Source organism: Notamacropus eugenii, chromosome 2 (assembly GCF_028372415.1).
Source record: "Notamacropus eugenii isolate mMacEug1 chromosome 2, mMacEug1.pri_v2, whole genome shotgun sequence".
NCBI lineage: Eukaryota > Metazoa > Chordata > Mammalia > Diprotodontia > Macropodidae > Notamacropus > Notamacropus eugenii.
The window spans coordinates 480209765-480234002 of NC_092873.1; the positions used below are offsets into that span (position 1 = coordinate 480209765).

General features: G+C 40.5%; 1 pseudogene; it reads left to right on the forward strand.

Annotated features, from left to right (window-relative positions):
* LOC140523200 (2-(3-amino-3-carboxypropyl)histidine synthase subunit 1 pseudogene) overlaps window positions 1-23825 on the forward strand; it is a 51400-nt pseudogene extending 27575 nt beyond the window's left edge.
* Window positions 23826-24238: the final 413 nt, after the last annotated feature.

Below are 24238 nucleotides of genomic sequence, written 5' to 3' on the forward strand. Positions count from 1 at the left end.
GTGGAGTTTATTCCAGAAGTATTATTCCAGAGTATTTCCTTCTCCAGTGCATTTTGTAGATGAGGAAACTGAGGCAAACACGGTTAAGCAACTTGCCCAGGGTCACACAGCTAGTGTCTGAGGTCAAATTTAAACTCAGAGATGAGTCTTCCTGACTCCTGGCTCTATGGTGCCACCTAGCTGCTTGACAAATAATGAAAGTTTAATGAATTTTTATTGATTATTGATTGATTGATCTAAGTTCATTCTTTCCTCTTTCCCCCCCCAGAGGAGAAGGTTAGAGAATGATTTGTCTCACCACTTATTGTAGGTGGGAAATCAACTGAGCACTGCCAAGGTCTTTCCTTGCTAGTCTCATGAGACTAGTACTGGTCCATTGTTTTCTCCTGAGACAATAGTTCCACAAAAATAAAAATCTATGGGATATAGTCATGGCATAGCAGAGTAGAATCAGGAAGACATGAGTTCAAATCCCATCACACCTTACTAGCTGTGTGAATCTAAAAAGGTCAGTCAGCCACTTAGTCTCAGTTTCCTCTTCTATGAAAAAGAGAAAAGCATTAACATTTCCCTGACTAGATAATGTCCATCAAGTAGCATTTATTGATCTTAGCAAACCTTAGCGTTACCATATAAATGCTAGTTATTGCCTCTACTTATGGCTTGCTAAGTACCCTCTAGAACCTTCTTTCTGCAATTCTTTCCTATCTGTCTCTCAAAGGGCAGGTCTGTGCTCATGGCTACACCAATTATTTCCTCTTCCCACCTTACTTTTAGCCAAATGCCATCTTCTGGACCTTCTTCTCTTTTTGACTCACAAACCAAGGCAAAGACATTCATTTAAAGGCTGTGCCCACTGGGTGCTTTCCCTTACCGTTGAAAACATAGGCCTTGGGCTACCACATTCATTGTAAGAATATTCCCAACCCTTTCCCCAAAATTAGCTCTGCTCAAGGATTCATCTAATATAGTAGGGGCTTGGGAGAGGTTAGCAATTTTCTCTTCTGATACAAGTTCAGATAAAGTGAATTGAATGGAGTTCCAGTAAATTTAGGGATTATCCTCATTGAGCAGCCCAAAGACTAACCTCTACCAAGGCTATGTTGGTGCCTGCCTAGAATGTTCCACTTGAGTGGAATAATTTTCTACTCCATTAACCCTTCTTCCAAGGGCCTCCCTTAAACCTGAACAACATATTCCCAGAAGGTCTTGTTCAACCCACCCCATCACTAAACCAGTCAGCATAATTCCTTAAGGCCACATAGTCACTCAGACCTTTTGCTCAGTTAGCTTTCCCAGGCTCTTATCCCCAGGGGCTTCCTTCAGTGTAACACCTTATCACCATACCTGGAGTGCATTTCTGGGTCTCTAGGGGCTGTCCTCATTGGTCACTGCCTACCCCAAGATCAGGTGACTGAGTCTCCAACACTTGTTCTGGTGAGCACAGTGTGACTGCATTGTAAGAGACTGAGGCCTTTGTCTTGTCTTCCCTTGTCTGCCCTCAGACCTCTCTATTTTTTTAAAAAAATCTCCTTTTAATACCTTTGTGGGGTCAGATAATCAGTAATGCCATACCAGAAATACGGGTCATGGTAAACTCTCAACTCTCTCTCTCTCTCTCCCTTTCTCTCTCTCTCTCTCTCCTCCTCTCTCTCCCTTCCATCCTCCCTTCCTCCTTCTCTTTCTCTCCTTCCCTTTCTTCCCTCCCTAATTCTGTCTTCCTCCCTCTTTCTCTTCCTTTCCTTCCTTTCTGTTTCTCCTTTCCTTCCCTTTTCCTTCCTCCCTTTCTTTCTCTTCCTTCCTCCATCTCCCCTCCTCTCTCTGTCTCTGTCTCAATATATGTGTATGTATAGGTGTATCTAGTGCCCCATAGAATTCTTGAGTATTATTTCACTTTCCTTTTCTGTATCCTTAGTATCCAGCACAATGCCTTACACACAGTTGTAAGTTGTCCTTTGTCTTTGAAGAGGACAAAAATGACATCGCCATGATAAAGTGAAATTTCAGTGTGTATGACTGTAGCTGATAAGACCAATAAGAGCTCGGAATGCTCTACCACAGGTTGGGCACAGAGAGTTCATGTGACTATTTGGGTAGGTATCCCAAAATTGCACATTCTGTGTTTACTTTGTACTGCCTCAATTCTGCTTTGCTCAAAGAACACAGCACCCTTTCTGATGTAGGCACACCATGCTGAATGGTCCTGTGTCAGGGTCTCCCATGTTGCACAGTCAAATCCAAAGTTCTTGAGAGAGACCTTGAAAGTGTCCTTGTATCACTTCTTCTGACCACCATGTGATCACCTGTTCCATGTGAGTTCCCCATAAAATAGTCTTTTAGGCAAGTGTACATTTTGCATTTGAACAACATGGTCAGCCCATCAGAGTTGCACTCTGAAGCATAGTGTGAAAGCTTGGCAGTTGAGCTCAAGCAAGGACTTCAGTGTCTGGTACTTATCCTGCCAAGTGATCCTCAGAATCTTCCTAAGACAGTTCAAATGGAAATGATTCAGTTTCCTGGCATGGCGCTAGTAGACTATCCATGTTTCACAAGCATGTAACAATGAGGTCAGCACAATGGCTCTGTAGACCTTCTCTCCCAAACTTCTCTTCAGAGCCTCCCAAACACTGAGCTAGCTCTGGTAATGTGTGCATCAACCTCATTGTCAATGTGTACATCCCTGGAAAGTACACTACCAAGGTAAGTGAACTTATTCACAGCATTCTAAACTTCTCCATTTGTTGTAACCAATGGTTCCAAGTATGGATGGTGTGGTGGTGGCTGGTGGAGCACCTGTGTTTTCCTGGTGTTAATTGTTAGTCCAAAATTAGCACAGGCAGTGGAGAATTGATCCATACTTTGTTGCATCTCAGCTTCAGAGGCTGCACTGAGTGCGCAATCATCTGCAAACAGAAAATCATGCACCAACACTCCCTCTACTTTGTTCTTGGCTTGTAACCTTTTCAAATTGAAGAACTTACCATCAGTACGATAGTTGACCTTGATGTCGTGTTCCTCGTTGAAAGCATTTGTCAACATGGCTGAAAACATCATGCTAAAAAGTATAGGAGCAAGCACACAGCCCTGTTTCACTCCATTGGTGACTGGGTAGGCCCAAGAGCATTGTCCATTATCCAGAATCTGGACAAACATACCATCATGTTTGCACACAGTAAGCACTTAATAAACGCTTGCTGAATTGACTCAAACTCCTCCAAAGTCACATAACTCTTGACAAAATTCAGTGTCCTGTGGTTTGTTCACTTGTTTTACCTGTCAACACACTCAGATTTTAGTCACGTTATAAGGGGTCAGTTCAGGGAAAAGCATCCCAGGGACCTGAATTCTACCTGCTTTTACAGGAATGGAAGGACCACAAAGGCTTCTTTGGAACTGTTGGCCACAAGGGTTGATTATGACATGCAGCTAGGTAGCAAAGTGGGTGAGATTGCTGGCTTTGGAGTCAGAAAGACCTGGAGTCAGATCCTATCTCAGACACCGTCTGCATGACTCTTAACAAGGCATTTAACAATTCAACCTCAGTGTCCTCAACTTTAAAATGGGAATGATAATAACAATTACCTCATTGTTGGATCAACTGAGATAACACAGTGCTTTGCAAACTTTGAAGTACTTTGAAAGTACTACTATAACTACTCATCAGATCCCTTCATTCTCCCCATCCTAACAAGGCTTTCCTTTCCTTCTAGTAGGAACAGCATCTCTGAGATCTGTGGATGATGGCTACCAGGTACCACAGTGGATAGAATGTTGGACTTGGAGTCACGAAGGCAAGAGTTCAAGTACCACATTAGATGATTATAAGCTCTGACCCTGGGCAAGTCATTTCACCTGTCTCAGTCTCAGTTTCCTCATCCATTAAATGGAGTTAATGAAGGCCTCTATCTCATAGTTTTGTTGAAATCTATGAAATACTATATGAAAAGTATTTTGCAAACCTTTAAGCACAATATAAATGATGGCTATTATGACTGAGATACAAGGGACAGAGAGACCACCAGAACAGAGAGGTCATGTTGTTAAATGAGGAAAGAATGAACCAGAAAACATTGCAAAGTGTGGGAAAGAAGAGTAGAGGTTGAAACATTTGATTTGATTCCGGTAAACAAATACTTACAACAAGAGGCTGCGAAATTTAGTTTTCTAATAAGAGACAAGAAAACCACCATAGATTTTTTTTTTAGCAGACTGGTAGTGCAAAAAAAAAAAAAAAATGGCATCTGAGGAAGATTATTCTGCCAAGTGGGTGTAAGAGGGTTTGGAATCGTGGCAGGAGGACTGATTAGGAGGCTGTCACAGGAATCCAGACACGAAGTGAGAAGAAATACCTGCACTGGTGGCTACCTGTGGGAGGGAGAAAGGAGCTGTACTCAACGGAAGAGCAAGCAGGTCCTAGTGAGAGATTGAACACAGGAAGTTAAACAGAGGAGTGAATCAACCTTCCAATGCTTTGAGGGATCCTCTAGGCTGGGCAAGGTAGAGGATTGAGAGAAAGCAGTCCAGAGGTCCAGAGGCAGAGACTGCTTGGAACGGAAAGGATTAATTCAGGTTTTTGATGTGTTAAATTTTGTTGTTACATCTGAGTAGAAACGTACTATAAACCTGTTTGTGTAGATCCAGAGAAGAGATGCGAAATCACAGCTGAATATGTAAATTGGAATTCTAGAATTAGAATAATAATGATCATAATGGTAATAGCTGATGTCTATATGGTGCCCTGAACAGCTACATGGCACAGTGGTTAGAACATTGGACCTAGAGTCAGGAAGACCTGAGTTCAAATCCATCCTCAGACGCACTACCAAAATGACCTTGGCCAGGTCACTTAATCCTGTTTGCCTCCGTTTCCTCAGCTGAAAAATGAGCTGGAGAAGGAAATGGCAAACTCCTCCAGTATCTCTGCCAGGAAAGCCCCAAATGTGGTCATGATGAGTCGGACATGCCTGAACCACAACATATGGTGTCTTAAATACACTGATATTTGATCTTCACAATGACCCTGAAAGGTACCATCATCTCCATTCAACAGATGAGAAAACTGAGTTTCACAGAGGTTAAATGAATTTGATGAGGTAGAATTTGAACCCAGGTCTCTCCTCCCTATCTGCAGGACAATAGAATAATAACATAGGTATGTAAGGTATCATCACAAGATTATGGATTTAGAACTAAAAAGGATCTTAGAAATCATCAAATATAGAAATTTTTAACCTTTTTTTGTGTTGTGGACTCCTTCATCAGTTCGCTGAAGCCCATGGACTCCTCAAAATAATACTTGTAAATGCCCCAAATCAAACATGTAGGATTACAAAGAAATCTAACTATATTATAAATATGATAAGTTAAATTATAAATTTATGTTATAAATTAAGCTATAAAATTTTAAAAAATCAAGTTCACAGATCCCCAGTTAAGACCCCCTGATCTAGGACAAGTCCAATGTTTCACAAAAGAGAAAACTGAGGTTCAGTGAGCTTAAGGGACTTACCAAAGACCACACAGTTGCAGCCACAAGAACACATACACAAGGGCAGCCTGGTAGTGCAGTGGATAGAGTACCAGCCTTGGAGTTAGGAGCCCCTGAATTTAATTCCGGCCTCAGACACTTAGTAGCTATGTGACCCTGGATAAGTCACTTAACTCTGATTGTGTCCAAAAAATCAAAAAAGGATGAGTAGTGACCTTCCTCCCCCTTCCTCCCCCCCTCCACCTCCAGTGGAGGCAAAGGCAAGAAGATCAAGGACTGAGCATGGGGGTGCAGGAGTGGATTATATCTCCTGTTAAAGAATAGATAACACAATAGGTAATTTCAGAAGGAGATTAGAGGTTTGATAACATAGTTGGTCCTTGATAAATATATATATAGATTGATTGATTGATTGACATCTGGGTGGAAAATGGTAGAGAAAGTAAGAGCTCCCAAAAGACCATTACTTTTGTTGCTACTGAGAGTTCAGAACCCAACTACAAGAGGAGCCTTCTTGGATCTATGGCTGCTGGACAGAGAGAAGGAGAAACTGAGAAAGAGAAAAGCATTGTGTTGGCCCTAGAAGCCCTGGGATCCAGAAGGAAGAGTTTTTGGTTTAAGATTGGATCAATCCCCAGGGAATGGGCTTATTCAAAATGAAATGAAATGAAGTTTGGCAAATGTGTAGCAACGTAACAGAATATGCATTATTCTGATGTAAACAGTCACACTGTGAGTCAGATAACAAACCATGAGAATTATCATGCTGGCATATAGAGAGGCAGATAGTTCGAGATGCATCCTTTTGATTCATTCGGAAATAGATCAGACAGTAAGGAGTCCAGGGAAGTGAATGGTATTTTATGGAGGAGGCACTGTGTAATCAGAGCTGATTTGGTTGCCCCTCCTTTCTTCTGTTTCAGTTTTGAGGAAGCTGATAATGTAGCCATGGACTGGGGTGTTATAATGGGGTAAGTTCAGGGAGCTATTCAGAAATATTGAAAGTAGAAAATCCCCAAGAAGGAAGAAACTCTCTAGTGAATCTGACAGAATCCTCAGAGTAATTATTGGTCTCGGATGCTTATCACTGCAGTAGGAGAAATCCTTGCCCTGGGCAAATTCTCACAGTTTCTATAGAAGAGGCTAAAATAATGATTTCTCCATGACCCATTCAGGGCCATTGTCACCATCCAATTTCCCCATTACATTAAGATAATGACATTCTTGATTTCTCATGCCTATGGTTCTTAAGAAAAGGTCCTAGAAAATCTACAAGGCAGAGTTCATTCTGAAAAGAAAAATTGAATGCTGATCTTGATTCCACAGAGAAGGTATAAAACCCCAAATGTCATCACTTATTCTCAGATCTTTACACACAAAATTCTAGAACTGAAAAGTCCCTGGAGGCAGTAGGATAGAGGAATCAGCTACAGAATCAGAGAGCCTGGATTCAAATCCTGCCTCTGATGCATAGAGACTTTGTGACTTTGACTAGGTACCTAACCTTGCTGGATCTTTGTGCTCTCATGCATAAAACAAGAACATTGTTGGACCGATTCACAACTCCCTATGTTAATGTACTTATATCCCTTCAGTCCCTTCATCATTGGCTATTTTCCACTTTTTCCCATCCTTGACAATTTTCTCAGTTTACTCATCTATACAATGGGTATAATATTAGCATTACTTTACAGAATTGTTGCAAGGATCAAATGAAATCATATGTGTAAAATAAACAAAAAAAACCCACCATGAACATAGGACTATTTGTTAGACTCTGAGATACAGTCCAGTTCAAGGTCTGTGATCTTAGAATTGATGAGTTTGGAATTTGTCTAGAATGTGGTTGGGTTCAAGGAAGACTAGTTTGCTGAGTCCTTGTCAGTGCTGCTTATCCACCATTGGGATCCACCTTTCACTCAACTCTCACCTGTGACTCCAAGAACTTGTAGCATGACCAGCACCCCACCCCATTGAGGCAGAAGGGCTAAACCAGGTTGAGGTTAGTCAATAATATTCAAATCCATCAGTGAGTTAGGGGGATGTCTACCCCAAGTGTGTAATGACTTCCTCTGGCAGAATGGGAGGATGAGAACACTTTGTTCCAGTGGCTACAAAGGTGTCTGAAGAAGATACTGTGGAGCACTTAGAACTTGTTTAGACATTGAAGATGCCATGGTCATCCCCTGAATCCCAGGTCATTGCCAGTTGTCCTGACTTTTGTTTTGGCACCAGACTTCAATGGCTCTGGAAGAGAGAGCGAGGCTGAAGACTTGGTGCAACTCTGCCTCCCTTAAAACCATTTCACAAGCAAGTCAAGACATCACCCCACAATATCATTGATCTTCTTTGAAAATGAAGGACAAACAACAAGTTTAAACTCCTGGTCTTTTACAGATAAAGAGACTGAGATCCAAAAGCATTAAAAATTAAAAATAAATTAAAAGTCCATAGTCACATAATAAAAAGAGCAAGAAGTCATATAAGAACAAGGTTTTATAAATGTGAGTATTCATATAATCATTTATAATCTTTCCTCATGAAATAATAGCACAAATATTATTATCCCAACTGGAATTCGAGGCTCACTGAGGAAAGGTCAAGTCGCTAAGCATTTATGCCATTATATGGCAGTATGGTGCTAAGTGCTGGACATACAAATACAAGAAAAAATAAAGGCAGTCCCTGCCCTCAAGGGGTTTTATTCTTATGGAGGAAGATAACACATTAAAGGGAAATGGAAAACTAAGGGGAGAGAAGGATGATGGTGAAAGTCTGGAGAGTCAGAAGTAGAGACAGTAGAGGAATGAAGGATGACTGACCTGGGCCATTCCTTAAAACGGAGCATTCAGGAAGAATTCACCAATGGGAAAAGGGGGCCATCATGGTGAGGGGATGTGCCGGAGTGAGAAAGTCACAGACGCTAAGGGAACTTTTAGTGTTGTAAGGTAACTAAGGTACAGTCAGTCAACAAACATTTTTAAGCACTTACTATGTAGCCAGCGCTGTGCCAAATGCTGGGGATACAAAGAAGGGATAAAGGCAGCCCCTTCTCTCAGGGAGCTCACAGTTTAATGGGGGAGACAACATGCAAACAACTGTGTCTAAATATATACATAAGATAATTGAAAATAATCAACATAGCAAAAGGATTAGCATTAAGGGGGATCAAGAAACGCTTCCTGTCCATACAAGGTGAGACTTTAGTGGAGAATTGAAGCAAAAGAGGAAGTGGAGATGAGGACAGAGGACTTTCTAGGCATGGGGGACAGCCAGTCAACATGCCCAGTGAAAATAGAGAGAGATGGAGTGTCTTGTTCAAAGAACAGCAAGGAATTCAGAGTACATGGAGATAGAGGTAAAAGGTATGAGAAAGATAAAAAGGTGGGGAGGGGGAAGTTTGTTAAGGATTCAATAAGACAATCACTGTAAAGCATTTAGCAAGATGCCTGAAACTATAGTAAGTGGTATACAAATAAGTAGTTGAGATGACAATGGTGATGAGGACTGATGAATGACTTCAAACAGCAAATAGAAGATTTTAAATTTGATCAAGGGAGCCAATGGAATTAGTTGAGTAGAACATGGTAAAACCTGTGCTTTTGGAAGGTCACTTTGACATCTTAGTGGAGAATGGACTTGGGTGGGTCAGGAGACCAAACAGCAGGCATGGTGGCAATGTCTAGAGAGACAGAAGTAGAGTCAGGAGAGGAATGAAAGATGGTAGTAACACAGGGTACCCATTGTAGAAGGAAGGACTCATCATACCTAGGTTTTCTGCCTCCAAATCTAGTACTCTTATCACTCTCCCCCACTTTACAGCCCACCCCCAATTCCAGCATTGTAGCCTCCTAGCATTGGAAGATACCTGATACCTGAGCTCATTTAGTTCCTCACTTCTAGGAAGAACTCTCCTAAATTGTACCTGAAAAACTGGGGTGTAGATAATTCTAATGGCCACTCCATTTCACAATTTTCCAGGTAAACCCTAAAGGCTATTTATTTCATAATTTTCCAGGTAAAGCCCATCCACTCAGTAAATTCTTCTTTAGACTTAACCTAAATCTTTTGTGTTGCAGCTTGAGATAATTCCTTTTTCTTCTTCCTCAGTGAAAGTGGAGACTTTTGCTCTCACTGTAGCATTAATCATTTTTGTATCTGAAGCCAGTCTTTGGGACACTCATATTACCTTTGTCAATATTATTTACTGGACTGTGCATTTTAGAATTTAATTTATATCATTAGAGGCAGCTAGTGGCACAGTGTAGAATGCCAGGCCTAAAATCAGGAAGTTCATGAGTCCAAATCTGGCCTCAGGCTCTTTACTAGCTGTAGGACTCTTGACAAGTCATTTAACCCTGTTTTGCCTCAGTTTCCTCATCACTACGTAAAATGAGCTGGAGAAGAAAATGGCAAACCACTCTAGTACCTTTGCCAAAAAAAAACCCAAATGGGGTTATGAAGAATCAGACAGGACTGGGAAATAACTGAATAACAAAGAACTGACCTTATATCCTTATGAGGAAATTGTGGGAGAAAGAAACCAGGAGGAACCCCGATCCCTAGACCAATGGGAAATGGGAAGAGACATTCTAAGAAGAAAGCACATTGTGTCATAGAGCAGCAGTAGAGTCAAAAGACAAGGGTACAAATTCCCAGCTCTCCTAGTAATTCAATCTGTAACCTTGGATAAATGGTTTAACTTTTGCAGACCTCAGTTTCCTTACCTGGAGACTTTAAAATGATCAGATTGAACTATAACACCTCTTTGGTCCATCTAAAATCCATCTCTTCCATCTCATTTTAAATGCCATCTCCTCCCTGGAGGTTGCTTCAGACAATGGGTGGATGACCAGTCTCTCATTGGGGATATCAGAAGGGATTCCTATCAATTGTAGGTTAGACTAGGTGGCCTGTGATTTCCCTTCCAACTCAGATTCAATTCAATAAGAATTGACTAGCTGCCTACTATGTACCAGGCACTATGTGAAGCACTGGAGATACAAGGGTAAATGTGAGACAGTCCCACCCAAAGGAGCTTGCCTTCTACCAAAGGGAAGCAGTAAACACAGAGATAAGCAAATACAACATAATTTGGAAATTGGGGGCACTAACAAGTTGGAAATAGGGAGAGGCTTCTTATAGGAGGTAGCACTTGGGCTGAGCTTTGAAGGGAGCTAAGGGCTACCAAGAGATCTAGATGAGGAGCAGGAGTTGTCCAGGTAGGCACAGAGAAGGCAGAGAAGGAAACAGTAGAATATTATGTATAGGAAACAGCAAGTAAAGCAATTTGGCTGAAACATAGAATATAGGAAGAGAATAAAGTGTAATCAGCCTAGAGAGGTAAGTAGGAGTCAAATGGCAAAGACATATGAATACCAAACAAAGGAGCTTGTTTTTTTATTTTGGAGGCAGTAGGGAGCCACTGAAGCTTACAGAGCTGGAGAGTGACATGGTTAGACCTATGTTTTAGGAATATCAATTGGGAAGCTGTTTAGAGAATGACTCCATGCATCCCAGAGGCTGAATTCAGGGAGATATTTTAGGGGCTCTGGCAATGGACTGAAAAAAAGATGTGAAGTTTGGACCATACATAGAGGTTGGTTTGGTGTGCCCGAACAAGGGTAGTGACCCTGTAAGTGATAGGAGGATAGAAGCATAGAGATGTTAGAAATAGAGGGGTGAAACTGGCAGGATTTAGCAACTGGTTGGAAATAAAGGATGAATAAAAGTAAAGAATCCAGGATGACTCCAAAGTTCCAAACCTGGGTTACTGACTGCATGCATGAATAAAGCATTTATTAAACACTTACTGAATGCAAAGCTCAGTGCCAAAGCACTGGGAACATAAAAAGTAAGACATCCCCTATCCTCAGGGAGCTCACATCCTAATGTATAATAATAATGCACATTTCAGCTGCAAGTCTGATGGAAAGGTATCAGTATCCTAAGGGTATAGTGAAAAAGCAAATGGTAAAGCCCTTTCTTTGATGCCATTTCCACTGATAGAATCATATCAATGATGGGAAGGACAGTGGTGCCCTCAACAAAATAGAGAAGTCTGGTAATTGAAAGTGGATCCTCTGATTTCTTTGTATGAAACTCCTGTTGACAGTAACTGAATTCTGCCTTCCCCAGGAACTATTTTATATATTGCTAGCTGGATGTAAGATTGCAAACTTTTGGGGAGCAAGCTCTCTCATTTTGCTTTTGTATTCCCAACCCTAATCTTGTACTGTAAACACAGTGAGTACTTAATAAATATTTGCTGAATTAAGTTTAATTGAATTGAATTCTATGAAGTATAAATGATCAACATAGGGGAATGTCCCTGTCTTCTCTCATCAGGACTAATTTGAAAGGTTAAATCTGTTTCTGAAAATCACCAGTGCATCAAAATGGGAGCAATGGTTCCTCTCAAAAACAAGTTTGCAAAGAAGGAATTTAAAGTGGTTGTTGGGTTTTATTTTTGTTTTTTGCTATCTTGATATTTTGTTAGGGGTAGCTTCGACCTTCAGGACTTCAAGGCAAAGGGAAACACAATGAGAGGCCAGACAAGAGTTCTTAGGAAATCGGCTGAATTTAAAATGAGATGACAGCTCCTACAGACCAGCAGTAGCCTACACACAAACTTGAAGCACTGCACTCATTTCACAGAGCCCTTAAAGGTTATGAGTCATTGCTTCAGATCCTATGGTTCCAATTCCTCTAAATGAGCACCCACTTGGGACCGAGAGGGCCAGAGATGAACACCTTCAGGGCACAGTCCACAAAAGAGGAAGAGAAAGAAAATGGGGGAGGGGAAAAAAGAGCCAGACAAAGGCAAAAATGGGAGGTGAATATTTCTACCTCCTTTCTATATCTTGTTTTCTTTCTCCTTTGTGATATCCTCATTAATACCGATACACACACACACACACACACACACACACACACGCACACACACAAGCACATGCACACTTCTCCCTCTAATCCCTAGGCTCCTCAATCTGTTTTTGAGAAATGCTCTCAAGCCAGTCTCTGAAAACATTCTCTCTAAAGTATAAAGGACTGATAATAATTTAAGTTACTACTCCAGAAGGAAGATTTACATTTTAACAAACATTTCCAAGCCTCAAACTAACAAAGAGGTTCAGAGAATACAGTAGGGAGCTTTTAAGAAGATAGTCCTCCCTTTTTCTTCTTTTTGGGGGGTGGGGTAGGGGTATGGGATGATTTTCCCAGTGCCTCTGAAATCCTAAATTTCCACTGACTGCTGCTTATGCCTGGAATACTCCCTCATGTCAAGTCCTAAAATAAATCAAAGCCATGAGCTGAGGAATAAAGTATCTTTAATTAAGATAGCAGGGTAGCAAATCTGCCATCCTAGGAGATGTCCAGTAGATTTTACCAATCAAAGAGACTCATGAAAAATTTTTATTATTTTAGGAGGAGAGAGACAGAAAAGTCATGAAACCCCAGTGGCCCTTGTCGGTTGGGGCAAGGAAAGCCACTTGATTCTGTCTGTTTTGCCCTTCATGCCATGAATCCCAAAGGAAAGTGGCAAGGACACTAGAAGCTAAGATTCCACTTGAACTGGGTTCCCCCACAAGATAAAATCTCTGGGTGGGGGGATCTAGGGTGTGGTTCAGCTCAACTTAATCAGAAATTATTGTGAATTTTTCCCCATTGAGGAAAACTGGTAGGATAAAGTCTAGTTTCAGAGGAAAAGTCATTTCATCTCAGTTGCTAGGATGCAGTTGGATCTTGAACAGTTAAATCAAAAGGTCAAAGTAAGTGCTAGATTTTAAGAAGAAAAGATAGAAAAGGAAAAGAATACCATGAGTTCCAAACGAACAGGTTTAGAGATCTGAACAACTCCCCAAAGTAAAGCCGTAGTGACTCTAGCTGCCATCATTTCTTTAAAATGAATCAAGGCAGTCACTTTGCAAAATCCCAAAGAGCCCAGAAATTGCTGTAACCAGGAAAGAACTCACTTCTTTGCCAATCACACGCATGTTGCAATGCAGCATCCCACTGTAATATAGCATCATTGTGTCACCAAATAGTATAAAAACAGTAATGGAGGGGGAAAATCAGTCTGCCAAGAACTTGGGAGATGATCTAGATAAGCAGCATCTTCTTGCGTACAACTGTAAGCCAAGCCAAGCAGACAACAAACGTGAGAAAGGGAACAGATCCACTCAGGCTTTACAATAACCAAAAAATCAGCTGCAGTTACAAAACACTTGAGCTCTACTCTCAATATTTCCACGGGTATACCCTCTTAATAAAAGATGTTGCTCCCTTGGTTGACTTTCAAAAGATGTTAACTTTGGCACATGGTCAGGTCTAGTCACTTTACCTGAATTCATTTTAAAAGTAATATCAGTATTTATATGAGGAAATCTGGGAAGAAGAAGCAAACACATGACTTTGGTGAAGATCAGTGGAGGGGGAAACACAAGGGATTTTTGTCTTCAAATTCTACTAAGTTGGAAGGAGGAACCAATGAGGAATTTGAGAAAGATATCACAAACCTCATCCAGAGGCATAAGCACAGAGTAATGATCGAAGACTTCAGTGGTCCAGCTGTTTACTCGCTCAACATGCTAGAGCTCTCTCAACTCTTGAGTGGTATTGATGATAATTCTATCTCCCCCAAAGTGGAAAAATCAAGATAAGGGGAAGTTCTATGCTGGATCTGATTCTCTCCAAAGGAACTGGTTGCTGGAATGAAAATGATTGAAACGTTATGAAAAAGTGGCCACTACCTCTTAAAATTTATGATTGAGGAGAAAGGGAAGTTGGGCATAGTCTGACATGTACCCTGGATTTTAAGAATACGTGCTTCCAAGGGTTCAAAGAAAAGATCGATAGGATTCAATGGACTAGATTTGATAGAGAAAGTTGGTCCACCACCCCGAGAAACAAAAAACGTTTAGGAATGAAATTCTGAAGACACAAAAGGAAACCATTCCAATGAGCAATAAAAATAGATATTTGAAAGTACCCATGTGGCTGCTCAAGGAGCTCACTTGAATTTAGAAAGATATAAAAAGAATACACGAGTAAGGTTAGTTAGACAGCACAGTGGATAGAGTGCTGGGCCTGGAATCAGAAAGACCTGAGTTTGATTCCACCCTCAGACACTTAGTAACTGTTCAACCCTGAGCAAGTTAATTAATCTCTGTTTGCCTCAGTTTCTTCAACTATAAAATAGGGATAATAATAGCACATATCTCCCAGGGTTGTTGTGAGGATCAAATGAGATAATATTGATAAAACTCCTAGAACAGTGCCTAGGCACATGGTAGGTACTATCAAAATTCTAGTTTGTTATTATTGTTGCTTAGTCCTGCTCTTTTTTTAAATTGGTTTCGGTATGCTAAAGGTATGAGCTTAGACTGGCAAGGGAAGCCAAAAGCAACAAAGAAGTGAGCTTTTTTTAAAAAGAGAGAGAAAACGGAACTTCTCATTTTGTTTGATCCTCTTTTACAATGAAAATAACCTTTGCACTAGGAATTTTGAAACAGAAATGGCTATCAGAAGTATCTGAAGTTCCCAAGGAAAGCAAGGAGAGTGTAAGAGAGCATACAGCTGCCGTTCATCAATTCTAGTCACTTTTCCCAGGTAAGTTACATCTTGAGTACTGAAAGAACTGGCGCATGTGATTATCAAGAGGTTGTCCATTACATCGGAAGATCATGGAATTTTGTTCCTTGGTAATGGTGGGCTGCTTGGATGAGGGAGAAATAGGGTGGAAAATTTCAGTTGATATAAAAACCAATAGTTTCAGTAAAAGATGTATTTTAAAAAGAAAGATCATGGAAAAGGCAATCAATAGCACATTACCTCTTCCCTTAAATAAATGGCATTAAATCAAATGTCTACTTCTTCAAAAAAAAAGTAGGGGAGGGGGAGGAATAGAGTTTGCAATCTATAGGGCAATGAATTTGATTTCAATTGCTGAAAACTGTACAGAAATTTGTTAAAAGAATGGTTACTGAACATTTAGTAAAGGAAGTAACAATTACAAGGAGCAAGAGTTGATTTTATCAGACATGTCATGCCAGACTAACCTTGTTTCATATTTTGACAGTTATTAAACTGATAAATGAGAAAAATGTTGTAATTGTAGTTTATGTAAATTTTACCAGAGCAAAATTGAAAAAACATGGAGATATGGACCAGATAACAATACATAAAAGTGATGTTGGACTAAGTAGGTAGATTCAAAGAGCAATAGTTAGGATTCAAATAGCACTAGAAATCTCCAGCAGGGCTTCCCAGGGACCTATACTTGGTCCTGTGCTGTTTAAAATTTCATAACTACTTGTATAAAGGCTTAGATGGTATGTTCATCAAATTTGCCTTTGACATGAAACTCAAAGGAATAGCTAACAATTCAATAAGAGTCAGGATCTGAAAAAATTTTGATGAATTGGTGAAATTCAGTGGGGATAAATGTAGTCTTCCCCTTGGGTAAAAAAAAAAATCAACTTCACAAGTACAAGGAGAGGAGAATCTAATAAATCACTCAGCTCTTCATTTGGGGTCCCAGGACAATAGACTCACAGGGTTGAATCTTTGGATTAAGTGGCACTGAAGTGAAATAAGACACAAAGGGAGCTCCTACTCCAAGCCCAAACACCTGGATCAAATTGTAAAATTGCACCATACACAAAATCAGCTCCAGGCAATACTGGGAAGGTCCTGAAGGTTCTCTTCAAGTCTTTCCTCAGCTGCCAAACTTTCACATCTCTCATTTCTCAAAGTCCTCCCCAAATGAGGAGCTATTGTGCAGTCATGTCTGACTGTCACCCCTGTGGGATTTTCTTGGCAAAGATATTGGCGAAGTTTTGCTATTTCCTTCTCCATCTCATTTTACAAATGAGAAAACTGTGGCAAACAGGATTAAGTGACTTGCCCAGGGTCACACAGCTAGTAAGCGTCCGAGGCCAGACTTGGGTAAATTGTCATATTCATCTTTATATCTTGTACCAGTGTCGTGGTTGTTCAACAAATATTTCTAAAGTGAATGAAACGATGGATGAAGGAATGGATGAGTGAGTGAAAGACTAGAAAAACTAATCTGTGCTAATGAGAAGATTATCAAAGTTCTCTTTTCCCTTATTCCTTCTTCTCCCAGGTAATATATATATATAATAAATTTATGCCTTTTCTTTTTTTCTCACCCCCCACTTAATACTATTTTATTTTTTCCAATTACTTGTGAAGATAATTTTCAACATTCACTTTTACAAGATTTTGAGTTCAATTTTTTTCTTCTTTCCTTCCCTCCTCCTCCCCCAATATGGTATACAATCAAATATAAGCAAACTGATGCACTTTCTAAAAATAATGCTCACTATAATTGAATGAATGAAAATGCCAATATTAACCACTTAGTATACACTAGGGGGACAGGTAGGTGGTGAAGTAGATAGAGTACAGAGACTAGAGTCAGGAAGACCTGGGTTCAGATCTGGCCTCAGATACTTACTAGCTGGGCAATCACTTAATCCTTTTTGCCTCAGCTTCCTCATCCATAAAATGGGCTGGAGAAAGAAATGGCAAACCACTTCAGTATCTTTACCATGAAAACCTCAAATGGGGTCATGAAGAGTTGGATACAAGTGAAAATGACTAAACAATAACAAATAAATATAGCAGGCACTGTGCTAAGCATTGGGGAAGCAGACAGAAAGGGCAAGCTGGATTCTGAATGCAAGGGTTTGCATTCTAACAGGGGAACACAACATGGCGAGCGGAGGAGGTTTTGTTCTGGGAAGTCAAAGGGATGGTAACTGGAGTCACAGAACAGTTGACTGACATCTTTTCCAGGAATGGTGGTACTGATTTCATTAGTGCTCCTTGAGTTGGAGGTGGGAAGGAAAATAAAAGGAGCACACACCCAGGGATACAGCATGAAGATAGCCAGAGGGAATCGTGAAAGAGCTGGGTTGGGCAAAAATGGGGAACTTTCACTAGACAAAAACCTGTGGCACCATAGGAGGAGGGTCAGGTCAGTGGTGGAAGCTGGAGTCCAGGAGTATGGCATTTATATAACAACAGTAACAGTAATAACAACACTATGAAGGACATATGTGTGTATGTACAGCACTGTGTTTAATAACTATATATTTATATAGCCCTTTATGTAACAACTGTGTATATACACACATATCCATTTATAAGTGCTTCAAGGTTTTCAAAGAGCTTTAAAATATCTTATTTTATCCTCACAGCAACCCTGAGGGGTAGATGCTAGCAATATTCCTATTTTTACAGACAAAAAAAATTGAGGCAGCCAGAGGTTATATGACTTTTCCAGGGTTATACAGCTAGTTGAATGTCTGAGGCAGCATTCAAATTCAGGTCTTCTTAACTCCAAATACCACATTCGAGTACCATGGTAAGCCTGAATCAGGCTAGAAATAATAAACTGATGTTGTCTAACAAAATCCTACCGATAAGAATGGGGTCTGGGAATCTGCCTGCCTAACTGTCCTTGGTAATGTTGCAATTACTAGTTGACATTATAACATCCCACTGCTGAGAGTGGGAATGTAACTATGTCTTCCTTTTTCCAGCTCTAGATAAAACAATAAGCAATGATGGGACTGGACTGAAGAGATGTAGCTTCTGTTGTTAAAAATAAAGGGTATTGGTTCAGACTTGGTCTGTCCCTTATAAAAGGACAGTACTCCCACTGACTCTCAAATCTGGAATGAAGAAGGCACAATTTTCTTCTCTAGCCCTTAGGGGAAACTAAAGACCAGGTAAGAGAGACTCCAGAAGGAAGGAAGTATTGAAGTTACTAGAAAGGAAATATTGGAAAGACATAGATGGGAAAAACACATTCCACAAATCCTTCCCCCTACTCTTTAGGGTAAAAAAGATTCACACACGACTTTCTCTATGGCTCTATGCCAGAAAACACACCACTCTCTTTTTGGAGCATGTAGGAGTTCTCTCCATTTCTCAGGGGTCAAGATTGATCTACACTTTTTGCTTTCCTTGCCCCCCACCTCCACCCCACTTCCTCTTATTCTGTTTCTCTTGATTTGGTTTGAAGGAAGGTCATTGACCTCATATCAAGTAAGCAAGTCTAGGGAGCACCAGGAGAGGTAACCTTATTCCATTTTCTTCACCGAAACAAGAATGTTTCTGTGTCTATGCCTTCAGGTTATTATTTTAGATTTTATTCTTGTTTTTAGGTATCATTTTCCCTAGATTTTCTTGTTTATATTGAGCTAGAAAATTTTCCACAGGTCCATGTATTTACTAGTTTTCATGAAAGTTCTCTCTCTCTTCTTGATTGTCTCTCTGTCTCTATTTCTGTCTCTCTCCTTGTCTCCCCCTCCTTCTCTCTCCTTCTTTCTCTTCCACTCTCCCTCTCTTTCACTTCTCTTCCTCCTCCTCATCTCTCCTCTCTGTCCAAATGTCTGTTTTATTTAGTGAGATTCAACACTCTCATAATAACCTATTGGCCATTTATTTAAAGATCCCTAGAGTTGCTGACTGGGAAGGAAAATCAATTGCGCTTTCAGATTCCTTCCTGGATCAGGGTTTCTTAAAGTAGGAAAAATGGCTAGGGCCATAAAAGGTAAATGGAGAATATATGTGGAGACAAATGAAACCTTGCAGGACACTCAGGCCACTGTAGATGGCTACCTACAATAAATCATATAATAATGATGACCAATGATAATAATAGTACCTAGTGCTTTAAGGTTTATAAAGCTCTTTAGAAATATCATCTCATTTTATCTTCACAATAACCCTGGGAGACAGATGCTGCTATTACACCCACTTTGCAGATGAGGAAACTGAGGCAAACAGACTACCTGTAATCTTGACCCTGACAACTAGCATTTACTTTAGTGATCTTATGGGTTCTTTGATCGGAATGCATATATCTACCTATTCTTTTCTTTGCAACTTCTCAGGATCAGGCTGAAAGTATAGAAATATTCCTTTTCCTGGAAACTTGACCTTCTGAGAATTCTCCCCAGTCTTTTTAGTGATGGTAGTCTCATCTGATTTTGCTACCTAGTTAGACTAGTTTCCATGACCCCAGCTCTACCTGACAAAAGTAATATAGTATCATGGACAACGAATCAGAATATTCTAAAATAGGTCTGTCAGACCCCAGTCTTAGCAGCGCCTTTGAACATGGCTAAGTGTTATTCTTTGTCTCAGTTTCAACATCTGTAAAATGGAGCTTACATGATATAGCTGTAATTCAGGTAGAGGGATGCTATGAAAATCATTTGGGAAAAGAAAAAGGTGAGATTTTACATGTACAGAGAACAGTGAGCCTCCAAAGAGAATGGTGTTCTGCACACAGCTGACATGCATGTCACTTGTGTTGCTAAGAAGTATTAGTATTATCTTTCTGAGAAGGTTTTCAATCCTACTCAGAAGCAAAGGCATGGGGTAGCATGGACTTGAGAATGAGGACTGAAACTTACCAGCCCCAAAAGATATTATTTTTATGCTACCCTCTCTTCTGGAGGTATACAGATAATGAGATAAGAGAAATGAGCAGTCTGTGCTTTCCACCTGGCATAAATCATGAGTCTTCAGCTGCAGAGGGGAAGGCTGTACTCAACATGAAAGGTTAAGCCTGATGATTTATGGGGAGAGATTCCATCCCACACCCTAGCCTTAGATTCTTCTTCACCAACTCCTAGGATCCTTTTCCCTTTGGCTTTTAGAATCCATGTCAACCAACTCTATAGATTCCAATGTGCCAGACTAGAAGGAGGAAAATGGCTTGTGCCCTTAACTCTAAGACTGCTGTAGAAGAAGACAAACTCCAAATGAGACACAATATAAGGCATCATTCCTGGTGGGGTTAAACTGAGAAAAGTGCATCTGACGCAAAACATAGGAGGATATGGATAGCTTCCCTTCCTTATTTTTTATTTCATTTTACTATTGGTTTTTGGTCTTATATCATATTCATTTCCACAAAAATTCTTCACTTGTTCCCCTGGGTTATAAGAAAGATTAAAAAAAGAAAAAAAAGCCAGTAAAAACAACCAACACATCAATTACATTTAACATCATTTGCAACATTCCATACCCATAGTCCCCCACCCTTGCAATGAAAGGAGACAGGTACATTTCATAATCTTTATTTCTGTGGTCAAGTATGGTCACTGTAATTACAAAACAACTATAAGATTTAATTCCTATATTCCTTCAAGATTTAGCTTAAGATTGTGTGTGTATATGGGTGTAAAAGTATACATGTAAATATTTATTGTGATTTTCTTTACTTCACTCTGCATCAACTCCCTTAAGCCTTCACATATTTTTCTAAATTCCTCATATTCGTTGTTTCTTCTGGTGTATTAATATTCCAACAGAGTCACATACCACAAGTGTTCAGTCCCTCTTTAATCAATGAATACATACTCTATTTCTAGCTTTTTGCTACAACACAAAGTGTTACTATGAATAATTTGACATATATGAGATTTTCTTTCTCTCTTTGGTCTCCTTGGGGTGAATGCCAAATGGAAATCTCTGAACCAAAAAGGCATGGACATTTCAGTCACCCTCTCATCTGAATTTCAAACTCTCTCACAGAATGATAGGACCAATTCACAGCGGCACTCATGAGTTTTTCTTTCAAAGCTCATATCGCCTCATATAGTAGGAGAGCTGTGTTTGGCATTGAACAAAACACCTTCTTAGCCTTAGTCTCTCCATTTTTCAAATGAGAGGATTGGACTGGAAGATTTCTAAGGGCCATTCTTTTACAATTCTATGATTCTTTTCTGAATAAGGCTATTGTAACTGAAAAAAATTGGAGTAAGACTGTTGGACAGCCAGCATAGTAATGTGAAACTGGAGAACAGAATATGGATAATATGCTTTGTAGCTAATTTAAAATGATGATGGTCATGGTGATATCACATTCCTGTAGTATTTTATTTATAAATAGTTTTCCTCATAAGAGCTCTGTGAGATAAATAGCACAAGCATTACTGCCACCATTTTACTGATGAGGAAACTGAGGCTCCAAAGTAATGTAATCTGTCCATAGTTGCATAGCTAACAGTTGTCAGACCTGGGATTCAAATTGGCAGGTTCCAGGAACCAATGTCTTTTTCACTATTTAGTACTATGCTGTCACAGGCCATAAATGATTAAGGGCTCAGCCCTCTCCAATAAAGATGTGGTGCAGCCTTTCAAGGCAGGCCTACCCTGAAGAACCCAACTCAGTCCTCTAGCTGAGAAATTATTTACAGCACTCAAGGCCTTTGCAGCTGCACACTCTCATCATTTATTCTTTTAAAAAAAATTTAAAACTTATTTTATTTAAAATGTATACAATAAAATAAGCATTTCCATAACATAGTATAATAGAAAATAAATAAAATATTCAATAATATTTATTATTAATAATTGTCATGGTTACCAATAAATCTTAACAAAAATGAAAAAATAATTGCACATGAATCTCCAAATATGTTATATACGATTTGCTATTCCTTTTAAATATGTAATAAAGTTATTATGTAAATTTCTTTTTTTCTTCCTTCCCTCCCACTACCCATCCTAGAGATGACTACATTAGACACACGTATGTAAAATTATTCTGTACTTACTTTTATTTATCAATTCTTTCTCTGGATGCAAATATCATCTTTCTTCATATGTCCTTTATTTTTTATCTGTATATTTTTAATAGTCAAAATGACTTAGTCACTTATAATAAATATTTACTGAGTGCTCATCGCGTACCTTATTCTTTTCCAAATAGTTCTCTTCACTTTCCATAGGATCATGTCTACTATACTATCGAAAACTCTTCCCCCTGGAAGCTCCATTCACACCTAGACTAATTCTTCCATTTAATTACCCTCTGTTCTTTTAAGCTATTTTTCCACCATCAGGTTCTTCCCAGAACCTCCATTTTTAAGGTGGAGGACCAAGTCAATCATGTCTTCTTTCTTCTTCAGCCTGCACTTCTGACTGTTCTTTCTCTACCACCCCCACCTTGACCACCCCCACCTTGAGTAAATTCATTTTCACCCCCCACTCTCAGGTCCCATATTAGAACATAAGCTCCTTGAAGGCAAAGACTACCTATCTTTTTGCTTGTATTTCAATTTCCAGTGCTTAGAATGGTGGCCCAGCAAAAGTAAAGCTGGCCTCACTTGGGGAATCTGTCTCTGACCATCTATAACCTGCTCACGATTCCTGCCAAGCCCAAAGGAAGGGGGTGTCAGGGTCGGGGGCCCCTAGGAGGCTGTCTGGCCAATCAGATCCCCCCCGCCGAGATCTTGGGTGTCCCACAGCTGCAAGAGGCCATCCAAGCCCTGCCCTCAAACAACAACTTTGAGATCCTAAAGACCATCTGGAGAGTTTGGCAAGTCCGGACCAAAAATGGTTGCCCTGCAGACACCAGAAGGTCTTCTCCTGTTTGCTGGTACCATCACTGACATTCTGGAAAGGTTCCCAGGGACTGAGGCCATGGTGGAGGGATGCTGCATGGATGACTTCAGTGTCCGTGGTGCACTATGGCCACAGCTGCCTGGTTTCTGTCCACATCTCAGCTCAGGCTCTTCAGATGCTCTTTGTTTTGGTGGATATCTGAACAGATACAGCTCACTTACTAGACTCAGTTCCACTCACCTTCCCCCTCTCCCCCATCCTCAACTTTCCACCCCCACCTTCATCCCTCACCATCCAGTTTGTATCTACTTTACCTCCCAAGAGGTGAGAACTGAGTACAAAGTTTGTTTGTCCCAGTGCAAGACATTGTTTGTGAAAAGATCCTGGGCTGCACATCTCCTAGCTCTCAGAAGAAGTGGAGGCCATTGTGTCATGATTGCCAATGCTGGCATTTCTGTGCACATGTATGACCCACTCAGTAAGGTCTTTTCCAGGGAGCATTATGGTCATGAGGGAATGCAGACTGTCCGCCAGGAGTCCATCTCTGATGCCCTTTCTGTCTGACCCTGGGGCCTTATTCTGGGTACCTTGGGCAATCGGGGAGCCCCAAGATCCTTGAGCATTTGGAATCCCAGCTGTCTCTGCCTCTTGGGGCTCTCAGAGATCTTCCCAGCAAGTCAAGACTATTCCTAGAAGTGGATATGTAGGTACAGGTGGCCTGTTCACACTTCTCCATTGACTGGGGCATAGCCTCTCCCAAACCACTGCTGACTCCTGATGAAGGAGGCCCCAGCAGCCTGATCCCATGGACCTCTATGTGAACAACTCCTTGGAGCTGTGGGCAGTGAACCAGGCGAGCCATCGGAAGGGCCAGGGGCCACATACATATGTTGTCCTTGTGCATGGGCGAGCACATGAAGGGGTCTGTGGCTATTAGACTGACTACTGGTAGCAATGGCTGAGCTTGCCTCCAGGAGGCAGCACCTTTGCCAGTGCCCTTAATGAGTGTTCCCAGCACCAAGTATATCTCAGGTTCCTGGAGAGTTTACAAAATGAGGTTTTTGGATTCCCTGGAGACCCTCCATACCCCCAACAGACCATTGAGGATGCTAGAAGCTCTAGGCCAGCCATTTTTTTACAGCAATCTTGACAAAGATACAGGTCCTGGTGCAGCAGTAAGCACCCCAATATGCACAGGGGATCCTGCTATCAGAGGTTCTTAGATCTGCATTCATAAAAGGAAAGGCTGGGGTTAACAGTCACTTTTGAGGGGTTTTGAGGGGTTAACAGTCACTTTAATCAAGCACATGTATCATTCCTTTAACCAAGTATGTATATCATTCAGTTAGT